Raw genomic sequence first — 8,763 nt, 5'->3', positions numbered from 1 at the left:
AGGGCCGGCCATCTGGAGTGGTGGGAATGATCCTGGTGCGCCGGCACGCACAGGATCACGACGCTCCGGCACTCAAGTTACTCCTTCCTCTGCCAGTTTCACTTTGTGAATTGTGGGGTGTTTTGTTCGCTGAACTGAGAGAGAGAGAGAGAGAGAGAGAGAGAGAGAGAGAGAGAGAGAGAGAGAGAAACTTTGAATAATAAACTAACAAATGAACGTGACGCTACCTCAGGGGCAACTCCAGACTCACCGGAATTAGTTTAAAGTGTGAAATGGACAGCGGGTGATTTTTTGTATCTGAGTGTTTCATGTTGGATATATTTGTCTTCGCGCATGTTTGGACGCAAGCACTTATTTCTGTGTAACCTCAGGCACTTTCAAACCCGGACCCATCTGGCTGGTTAGAATGGACTCTGGTGCAGCTTCCCCATTGGTTCTCTCCATCTGGACAGGTGTGAATACAGCAACCAAATGCTCAGATGCAGCGCAAAACAAACAGACGGACCTCTCACAAAAGTGCAGTGAGATTTACACATTGATGTAAAAGCCGGCCTTCATTGAAATCCACAATGGCCATTATTGTTACTATGATTATTGAGGTACGGGATCTCTTACCAAGTATGGATAGATTTTGCCTTTTGCGAAATACATTATTTTGCTTCTTTTAAATAGAATAATGTATAGGGAAGGGTTTTAATGGAAAGGTGATTGTTGGTCTACCTTGTGAGCTGTAATTCAAGTCAGGTTTCTTTTCTTTCAGCAGGAGTGAAGGTAAACTTGCAACATTTGGTCACAAGAGCACGCAGCCTTGGAGTATTGTAATTCAGCTGGATTGTGTGTTTTAGTGTCGCAGAAGGTCAGTCGCTGCTAAAGCAGGAGGCCAAAGCAACACACAGGCCTTAAAAAAAACCAAACAAAGGAACACAAAGAAGAGGGAACAGAGCAGTGTCCGTGATGCCTGGCTGCTGACGAGCAGGCTGCCATGGATGCTGCAGTAGCGCCAGTTTATTCACAATAGGGTGGCAGCCTCACGTGAAGAGATGAAAGGAAAAAAAGAACAGCACGGAGGGCTTTCTTTCCTCAGGGGGAGAAAGAAAATGTTACCATTTTAGTCCCGAATGGTTTTTGGCGAGAGTTTAGTTAAACGCTGCGGTGCATCGCGGCCCGCTGTGGGGGAAGCCATGTGTGTCGAGTGTTTATCCTCACACCAGTAGGACGCTCCGAGCGGCGCCTACCTGGGCAAGTGGCAGTGGAAATTTGCTCAGTATTTGAGCAGAAATTTACTTTTTTTTTTTTTTTTTTTTTTAACAAAGAACTTTCCTATTCAAATATTTCTTACTGGGCTGTTCACCAGATGCACACATACAATAACTTCACTGGATTTTGGAAACATGATATCAGGTCAAAGACTAATTCTCAACAGAAACATCCCACAGATTCCTCCTTGAGGACTCACTAGGCGGGGGGAAAAGAGGCATAAAAAAATGTCCCTTACGAAGCAGAAACTGTGACCTCTTGCTTTAAAAGACTGACCATCTGACATTGCGCTAATCGATTCACTCTTGCTTTTATCATCATTATACGAGATTGGGATAATAATAGCAGCACTGGGCATCAGGCGGCGCCGCGGCTACGTGGGAGTTGCTGAAGTCGATGGTTTTCAAATCCACACAGGAGTTTTTAGCCTTTGGTTTGTTGTATGTTTGCATGGGCCTGAGGAACTGCTGAGCAAAATGCAATCCCTCATGTCAGTTTTAATTTAAAACAACCTTGACCATAAAATATTTATGGGCTGAGTGCGCAGCTACACAAACACTTGAAAAAAAAAAAAAAAAAAAAACAGTGACCAGAACATCACACCACACTTAGAACCTTCTGTGCGAACCTTCAGCGCCCTGTGTAAATATCTGCTGCCGCACCAGGGCTCAATTGTGCTTCGTGGTAATTTTTTAATTGTTAATTTTACTAACTTGTTTAAGGCATTATAATCACAACCACCTCCTAAGACTCCTCCCGGAACACTTACAGCCCGTTTGCATTTGCATCATGGCTGGTGCAGTGCTAATGAGAATGCTAATGAGCGTAGCATTGTTATCTCGCTACATATGTACTTGAGAGTTTTACGTAGATTCTTTACAGTTTGTCCTTTGCGAGCCTCAACATGCATTTTCTGTTTGTTAAATTTGCAGTGCCAGGAAATTTCACTCCAAGGGATGGAGAAAACCTTTTGTTGCTTTAAAATTAGATTTTTATTTTTTTTTTTACTTTAACCATCTGCCCATACGCCATCCTTTTGTGTGCAGTGTTAAGAGTTTATACAAGAGTGGTAGTTTGAACCTTTCTATTATGTTTTATTTTTAAGGTGGCCATGAGAATGTCCATGTGCACTCCCTCGACATTGAGGATCAGTGGAATAAAGGGACATGTTCTTTCATTTTATTAAGATTATTTTAGATTGTACTATGCAAACAAATAAACATCACTGTCTGACTCTCTGCCTCTTACTCTTACGGCCCACTGTCGTTGTTGTGTTTCTTGAGTGATTACTGCAATAGGTTGTTGGGCTCTTCATAGGCCAGTGTTTTTAGAGGTTATATCATCACGTCTTCGTTCAGCTGGGATAGGCTCCAGCAGACCCCCATGATCCTGAATAGGAATAAGCGGGTATAGAAGATGAATGAATGAATGAATGAATGTCTTTGTTCGGTATGCACTTAACTTTGTCTGATAATCTGCATAGATTGTTGACCATGGCGTGATACAAATCAGTTGAAACGGTTGAAGGGATCTTGCCTTTGACAAAGTGAGGGTGGGTGAGGTAATAGACTTACGATAAACTATACGCAATGTAGAACAAGTCCGTGGAAAACATGTAAACACCATGCTTGAATCTCGGCGTAGCCACACACACTTCGATACCAGACAAGAACAATCAAGTATGGGGTTGAAGGTCATCAGCAAACAAGCAAGGCTTCTTCTCAATCTTAAAATCGAGCAGTGGAGTGTTTTTCTTTTCCTCCACAGCACTTTGTCTTTGCCAAGCTGTTGGCAAAACAATTTTGACTCTGCATTATCAAATAAAGCACGCGGCGAGATGATTAATCATCTATAGCCTTTTGATTTGAGTGATACTATCATTTTCTTTGCCCTCCTGGGGAAAAGGGAGCATTACCAATGGGCTTTTGATTTGCTTTTGTTTCGTAAGCTATGATTTGCACCACAGAAATAGAGAGTCTGTGGCCCCTCCAGTTTTCTGCCCTCTTACAAAAAACAGTGTTTTTTGGCATGCTGCCTCCCATTATCTGACTCTCCCAGAAAAAAATTTGCCTCTTCTGGTCTGCAGATGTTTTGTGAAGCATATTATTGGCAAGTGTGCCTCATTACAGCTGAGTAATCATTTTTTTAGCAGCGCGTCCTGTGAGTGAAGCTTCAGAACTGTTGGATACGATCGGGGGAGCGGCTCTGCCACGGTGTGACCTCATGCTGTGTGATGGCCCCAGACCACACCAATCAATTTACGGGTACAATATTAAGATTATTGGCAGCACAGGCCTGCTATTCACGCACGCCAGCACGGGAGCTAAAACCGCCGCTAACAGAAGACAGAGAGAGGGAAAATTAAAATGTACGAGCTGCATTGTTGCCTGTGTTCCGGCACCATACAGTAAGCTACCTGGGCCAGAGTTAGTCATCATTTCAGATCAATAGGCTCCAGAATTGAGAGGCAGCAGCTCTGCACTCATAATGAATCACATTGACACTGCGGGGGACGTGGGAGACTCAAGGACGTTGGCTCTTTTAGCAATGACTAAATTTGAAGCCAACGATGAAAACCCTTTAAAATACATGCCTGAACCACCACCATGTATCAACCTTAATGATTCATAGTTGTCTTGCCCATTCATTCATCCATCTATTTTTCCCCACTTGTCTGCAGCCAGGTTGTCGTGGCAGCAGGGTCTCGCAGGCCTTCTTCTCACAGATGGTGTTATTCCTCCTGCAGTGACCCTGAGTGAGTGCTTGCCGGTCTTGGGGGACATGTCCACCCGGCCACTCCTGTTTCCTAGCCCACAGGCCTGTACCCAGGTTCAAATGCCGAAGCGTTTTGATCACATGATCAGAACCATCCACACCAAAGGGCAATGGCTCTACTCTGAACTCGCTGTCCTATTTCTAAGGCCACCGGCCATGCTAACCTCATTTCAGCCGCTTGTATCCCCAACCTTGTACTTCAGGTCACTGCCAAGCGCTCGCGACCACAGGTGAGGGTCGGACCGACACACCAGTTAATTGAGAGCTTCACCTTACAGCTCATCTCCTCGCCGGGATGCCCTGCTACATCGCCAACAACATTACAGCAGACACTGGCTCAAGCCACCTGTCAATCTTCTGCTTCATCTTCCTGTCACTCGTGAATGAGCGACATCGCAGTGGTGGGACCCTCTCACCAGGACAGGCCTGTCTGCCCCATTTGCTTGGCTTGACCTTGTTTCTCCCTCTGCCGACGTTGCCTTGCTGAGGTTCTCTTGCTGCCTCGGCCACATGCAGGGACTAGAGATTTACCTCTAATGGAAATTTCATATGTTGCTGTTATTAGACTTGCATAACCATGCCTTCGAGACTTGCGTTGCTTCTTCTGCTGAGCCTCAGAGACACCTGTCTGTGCAAAACAAGCACTTTGAAACAGGAAACTGAACTTCAGCTACTGTTGTAAACTGTTGTATACACTCCCGTGACTTTCTCCTGGAGATGAATAAAGTATCTATCTATCTATCTATCTATCTATCTATCTATCTATCTATCTATCTATCCATCTATCTATCTATCTATCATCAGCCCATCCAAAAGGAAATTTCCACAATGACACAGAAAAGCAAGAGAGGGTGGAGGACAGGCGACCAAAGTAACATAGAGACTTTAGATAGTTTTAAGACTGCTCTACTTTAATTCTATGTTTTTATATACTTGTGTTGATATGCCTTAAAATAAAGCATTGACTGTATTGTGAATTGCAATAGATTGTGCCATTTGAATTAAAGATACTATTAGCATCTAAAGAGGGATGCATTTACAGATTGTTTTTAAAAATACGTAGTTTTGCTTCCAAACACTCAGCAGACAAGAATTTATCCAGGATGTCAACAAAATGTTCAATGCTTTTATTGGGTATAGTTCAGAGTTTACTGGTTTTATTGCACACTGGCCTCCCTGCACTGGCTCTCAGTCCCTTTTAGGATCACATTTGAAGTTTTATTACCAGTTCTTTTTTTTTTTTCTTTTTTTATGTCTCAACGGCAAGGCGGCACCTTATCTGTCTGAGCCCCTACAGCCTCCCACTCCATTTGGAGCTCCAAGGTCAACAAACCAATTGCTCTCAGAAATTCCCAGATCCAGCCTCAAAGACTGCAGAGACTTTTCAGTGGTGGACCCCAATCTGAAGAATTGGCTTCCTTTTTATGTTAGAAAGGACCATTGATCATTTTAAAATATTGCTGACAACCAATTTCTTTATACCTGCTTTCAATCCTGGTTGAGCAACAAACCCTGAAAAGGAAGTATAGTTGATTTTGACTAGTTTAATTTAATATGCTGTTGCCTTGTTCCCATACAACTGACAAAAATATTTGGTTCACTCGTCGATTTTGTGTGCAAATATGAGGCTGCAAACAAAATAATGTGTGCAAAAAGATTTCTTTTCCGGAGCATTAGTCCACTCATGTGGCATGTCAAGGTCCATAGAGACACAAATGGGGCGTTCTTTTCCGTTAACAAGAGGGGAGGAAAAAAAAGTACAGTTACATGAGCAGTCCAGTGGAGCAGGAAGCACAAACACTTGCTGCTTTTCAGAGCAACCCTAAAGGCTCCAAAGGGACATCTGTCACATCACAGTGCAGGCATTTTGTTGAAGCTAAAAAAAACAATAAATCATAATAGTTCCTCCGTGTTTTAGTTCCTGTTGTGAGGCTGTACAGAAATCAATGTTTGTGAGGATTTACAACAAATGGGTGAACAAATGTACAAAAACTTCCCCCCAAAAAATCTATAAATTAAATAAATTAGTTTTAAAAATGTGAATATGGAACTATGCTTATTGTGACAGCCTTGTCCACTAACTGGAGTGTTAAGGTCAAGTAAACTTTACCCTTTACAAAAAACAATTGCTGAAAAAGAGGAGAAAAATAGCACAGACAAGGGACCACTGCGTCTTGTATCATCCCTCCTACGATATAATAACATCTATCCATCTTTTGTGTAAATGTGACTTTATCTTAAGTTGTGTCATCAAGCATTTCTGCACTTAATGTATTATTTCATTGTCTAAAAGTAACAAATTCTGTTCTACTTACCTGCACTTGCAGAAAAAAAAATGCAGGTAGTCAGATGCTGCATCAGCTGTTTATAATTAGAAAATGAAATTAACATTTGTCTCACCTTACATCTCAAGGTGATAGCAAGGTAAGTATTTCCCCTAATGGCTTAGTCACTGATATTTTTTTTCAGTTTATTATATATTTATATTCATTAATGGATCCAGACAAGGTGCTAAAAATTGCTCAGAGCTGGGATGCTGCACTTTTGACCTCCCTTATTATGAGTTTCTGATTGCTGACATGTTCTGGTTTTCCCAGCAGGAAACAGAGGCAACATTAATGCAGCCTATTAGAAACCCTTTGCCAGCAGATTTCCTTTGTCTCAGGGACAAAACTCCAACTCCCGAGTGGATTACGCCCATCCCAGAGAGGTTCAGTGCTCCCGGCAATTAGCCTCTCTGTCCCACAAGACCACCTCCAGAGGGATGACATATGTTTATTGTTTGCTATGCTTTCAATGCTGAGTCTATATTTCTGTGATTATTACTATTATTTAAATAAAAATAGATTGCATGCTCTTTTTGGGTTAGAAACACAGACGTAATTTATTTTCAGAGTATCGGACTGATAGTTCAACTCATGGTCCTCCGTATCAAAGCCTTGTCTGAGACTTTGATGAAAAGTTTTAATTGGCTTCATTAGTGGCACATTTGGTGTCTCCTGAGTTGTTTCTCCTATTAAAAAAAGCTTAACTTTCCTAATTTGATTAAAATGAATAAATGCCCACATATTGACTTATTTTCCCAGTCCCAAATCCTTTGATTACATTTCAGCGATTCATGCGGCTCCCTTGCTGTGACACTGCAGCGCCGATCGGCGCTCGCAACCAGCTCTCTTTGCAGGGCAATTCTAAATCCTGCGTTGATTACATCTGTCATGATAGCAGACATCGTGAGCCTTGCGCCGTTCCGTCGGCTCACTGGGAGCCTGTCGCACAGGTTGAAGGTCATGTGTTGGGTATCACTGTGGTGTCAGTGCACCTAAATCCTTCCTTTTCACACTGGCTTAGGAAAGTAAATCTGGATCTATACCAGCCTCAATCAATACTGCATAGGAGTCATGCGGGGAGTGAGATGCGGGAGGAAGAGCGGAGTGGGCGCGGAGACTTCGTCTTTTTTTTTATTTTTTTTTATGTTGCCATGTTTACAGGCCACATGTGAATTGCATAGTAATTTAGTCGCATCAAATTAGCTCCAAAACGGCAGATTAGCGAAGTCCGACTGCTCCTCTGGAACAATGCATCTGGGCGAACAGATGAACCTGCTCGTTTGCACCCGGCGCAGGCACCGAGGCACTGCGGCATGCTTCAACAGTGTCTCTTTGAAGAGCAAAAGTGACGTCCCATTGATTATTAATGCCCAACAGATCATTCTCACAATAGGAAGTGACGGCTGTGCCTTCACATGTACAGACAATACCGGGAGGAAATAAGATGTTAAAGTTGGGATTTAAGGATTTTTGTCTTGCGGCTCGTCTCCGCCCTGACACGTCGATGTATTATGCATCATATGTGTCCTTATGTTCAGGCGAGAACAAAGCCGTGCTCTTGTTAACAGCCGGGCTGAACGGTGTAGCCAATGCCATCTTGGCCCTCTTCTTTATTTACACCACAACACATAATCGCAACTCATTTAATGACATCGCTGCGACCCATCTCCTCATTGCCACATTTTCATTTCCTGCTGTCCTTTTATTATTTCGCCACGTACGCCCATCGCAGGCGCTGCTCTCATTTAAAATGGAATGGGAATGAAATTAGGAGGCGAGCGTGTAATTGTGTAGCATGCAATCTTGAGAATTATCTATCCATAAGGGAGTGGGTGGCAAAGCAACTTTGAATGCCTGGGACCTTTGAACGTTCAGCTGTTTCTCATGCACAGTGGCCGTATGGAGCGGTAATCATACACACGCACAGTGCGCTTCGGTTGGCACAGCCTCCATACAGCTACCTTCAAAGACAAAAGAAAAAATAAAGGAAAAAGCAGTCGTGGGGAAGAATTTCTTGTTCAGAATTAAGAGATACGATTCTGTACTGTTCTAAGTACAGACAGTGCGAGTCAGGGGCAGCAGGGGCAGCAGGGGGTGGCGGGGGGTTAATCTGGTCAGTAGCACAACTGTTTGGGATAATAAAAAAGTGCTGAGAAATACTCAGCAGAAACCATGGCTTGACAGCGCTTCATTTCTTCAGGCTTTGGACAGCAACATGTCAGCACCCAGGCTAAAGATGGCACCCGCTTGTCACCCGACAAACAGTCTGTAATTAGCCCAAACCCATGCAAACAACTGAGTTTTCAAATAGTTGGCAACTTTGCAACAAAGTGGCTATAACAGCCTAGTATACTAAGAAGTAGTTGGTGGGTGTGCTGTGATTGGTCAACCAAGGGAGAACATG

This window comes from Nelusetta ayraudi, unplaced genomic scaffold, assembly GCF_046127955.1.
Source record: "Nelusetta ayraudi isolate G7.1 ecotype Tasmania unplaced genomic scaffold, CSIRO-AGI_Nayr_v1 ptg000068l, whole genome shotgun sequence".
In the NCBI taxonomy this organism is placed as follows: Eukaryota; Metazoa; Chordata; class Actinopteri; order Tetraodontiformes; family Monacanthidae; genus Nelusetta; species Nelusetta ayraudi.
The sequence above is the reverse complement of the archived record's forward strand: the minus strand, read 5'-3'. Positions refer to the sequence as shown.